Source organism: Salvelinus namaycush, chromosome 5 (genome assembly GCF_016432855.1).
Source record: "Salvelinus namaycush isolate Seneca chromosome 5, SaNama_1.0, whole genome shotgun sequence".
Classification (NCBI taxonomy): domain Eukaryota; kingdom Metazoa; phylum Chordata; class Actinopteri; order Salmoniformes; family Salmonidae; genus Salvelinus; species Salvelinus namaycush.
The window spans coordinates 19676785-19680202 of NC_052311.1; the positions used below are offsets into that span (position 1 = coordinate 19676785).

General features: G+C 40.3%; 1 pseudogene; it reads right to left on the reverse strand.

Moving 5' to 3' along the window:
* Positions 1–1906: 1906 nt before the first annotated feature.
* LOC120047416 lies at positions 1907–2250 on the reverse strand (annotated as a pseudogene).
* Positions 2251–3418: the final 1168 nt, after the last annotated feature.

Genomic DNA, 3418 nt, shown 5'->3' on the forward strand with positions numbered 1-3418 from the left:
GAAGGAAACCACCCAGGGATTTAACCATGAGTTCAGTGGTGACTTTAAAACAGTTACAGAGTTTAATGGCTGTGATAGAAAACTGAGGATGGATCAACTACTTTGTAGCTACTCCACAATTTTAACCTAAATGACAGAGTGAAAAGAAGGAAGCGTGCATCCTGTCGGGCTGTATCACCACCTGGTATGGCAATTGCTCCGCCCACAACCGTAAGGCTCTCCAGAGGGTAGTGAGGTCTGCACAACGCATCACCGGGGGCAAACTACCTGCCCTCCAGGACACCACCCGATGTCACAGGAAGGCCATAAAGATCACCAAGGACAACAACCACCCAAGCCACTGCCTGTTCACCCCGCTATCATCCAGAAGGCGAGGTCAGTACAGGTGCATCAAAGCAGGGACCGAAAGACTGAAAAATAGCTTCTATCTCAAGGCCATCAGACTGTTAAACAGCCACCACTAACATTGAGTGGCTGCTGCCAACATACTGACTCAACTCCAGCCACTTTAATAATATAAACATTTATGAAAAATGTATCACTAGCCACTTTAAACAATGCCACTTCATATAATGTTTACATACCCTACATTACTCATCTCATATGTATATACTGTACTCTATACCATCTACTGCATCTTGATGTAATACATGTATCACTAGCCACTTTAAACAATGCCACTTTTATATGTTTACATACCCTACATTATTAATCTCATATGTATATACTGTACTCGATACCATCTACTGCATCTTGCCTATGCCGTTCTGTACCATCACTCATTCATATATTTTTATGTACATATTCTTCATTCCTTTACACTTGTGTGTATAAGGTAGTTGTTGTGAAATTGTTAGGTTAGATTACTCGTTGGTTATTACTGCATTGTCGGAACTAGAAGCACAAGCATTTCGCTACACTCGCATTAACATCTGCTAACCATGTGTATGTGACAAATACTATTTGATTTGATTTGTTTGCAACAAGGCACTAAAGTAATACGTCAATAAATGTGGCAAAGCAATTCACTTTTTGTTCTGAATACAAAGTGTTATGTTTCTGGCAAATCCAATACAACACATTACTAAGTACCACATTACTGGGGATTCTTTCAGGATAAAAGAGAAAACGGAATGGAGCTAAGCACAGGCAAAATCCTAGAGGAAAACGTGGTTCAGTCTGCTTTCCACCAGACACTGGGAGATGAATTCAGCTTACAGCAGGACAATAACCTGAAACAAGGCCAAATCTACACAGGAGTTGCTTACCAAGAAGACAATGAATGTTCCTGAGTGGCCAAGTTAGTTTTGATTTAAATCTGCTTGGAAATCTATGGCAAGACCTGAAAATGGTTGTCTAGCAATGATCAACCACCAATTTGACAGAGCTAAGAATTTTGAAAATAATTACAATTGGAAAATGTTGCACAATCCAGGTGTGGAAAGCACTAAAGACTCACAGCTGTAATCTCTGCCAAAGGGGCTTCTACAAAGTATTGACTCGGGGGTGTGAATACTTAGGTATATTAGATTTCTGTATTTCATTTTCAATAGATTTGCAAAAGTTTCAAAAAACCTGTTTTCACTTTGTCATTATGGGGTATTGTGTGTAGATCAGTGAGAAAAAAAAGTAATTTAATCAATTTTGAATTCAGGCTGTAACAACAAAATGTGGAATAAGTCAAGGGGTATGAATGCTTTCTGAAGGCACTGTATGTGATCGTAGACAAGGTTTGAAATGATTATGTTTAGGTCAAATATTACATCTGTTTGGGCTTCTTGCGGTCATTTTGCAATCTAAAATGTATTTGTAATTATATTCCGCCCCCCCGACCATCCGCTCAAGAAAAAAAGAAAAAAAAGAGAAAGCAACAGAAAGCATGAAACTTGCAGAAGCCCAGGTAATGGTCCAGAGTCTTGCACCTAGTGTCCATATTTCTGAAACTCCCACTCCCTGTTGTCTAAGGGACACACCTGCCTGGTCTTCAACCAACGGGAGATACAGTGGAAATGGAATACATGATTGCAGACTCCCCAGGCTACGGTGCACTCCTCTGACGTGGCAGAGGCCTGGTTAGCCTGGCACTCTATGCAGAGATCCTTCATGTGATTGCTACAGATGGCACAGTTGTCCACCACAATGTCCCAGGCCCAAAGTACCACTTCATTCCACTTCAAAACGTTTCTTGCTTGCTCCACTATTCGTGGCGCTTGGGGTATCAACATCCATTACTGCCGCCATTCTATCCATGCTGGCTTTCGTGGGCTACCTGAAACATGAAATATACAGCCTGTCGCCAATTTATTGTTGGGCAATTTGCCTAAATGGGTAATGGAACACTTCAACCACTACATTTATGTTCAACACCGTAGTTTTTTGTTGTTGGTGTGACATCATTACATCCAGCTGTTTCCATCGACACAAGAGTCAAATTTTGAATGAAAACGCACCCTAGCAGGCAATTGTCGCATCTATTTTCTATATGTTGACAGAATAATAACAAAATCACTGGACAAGTGAATGGAAACATAGCTAGTGATAATTTCAATGGATATCAAGCAATATGCATTGTTGATTTTAGGACTGCAAATCTAGGATTGGACTTTTAGATAATAAAGAATATAATTACATGGACAGGAGGGGACCTGAGCCTAGATCAGCACTCTTACTCTTTATTAATACAGGGTCTGGCTCCCTTGTGTGCTTAGGGTCAGAAAAATTCAGTCAGAGATATTTTGCATATTTTATCAAGATGATTGATATACCTTTTAACACTTACAAACGCTCGACTACAGGAAATCCTGCATGGTCACAGAGATTGTTGCTAGTGCTAGTCTACATCATTTAAGTATATCTAATCTGCTCAAACCAACACTTCCTGGAAGGTGTGATGATGCTGATGGACTGTTTCCTGTTTTTACATTCTGCCCTACCTTGCACATCCCAAGGAATGTTTCCTTTTCCCCTGTCTTATTGTTCTGCAGCGCTGACATCACAATAGAGAAGGTATTTCTGACCTTCTATTTTGTTATCCTAGTACCACTGACCAGGTTCAACAGTTTTTCCACATACTAGACAATAGGCTAGACCAGACAAACAGGCACACACACACACACTTTATCACATCGCTGTGTGAAACTACACCAGCAGATGTCGCCTGAGGGATGTTACTTTTACACAGATTCAAACCACTGACCAATGCAATATTATATGCTGTTAATATAGGTGAAAATAGGTGATATGGATTGTTTGGGCTATTATTGTCATACATGTATGATAGATGGGGCTATGTCATTCATTTATTCATGTCCTGACATGATTATGCTATCTGTTTTGACAGTTGTCCCTACTAATTCTCTATAGCAACAAAGCCACCCTTCCTCTGTTGCGATGACACATAGACCCAAACAAGGGTTAC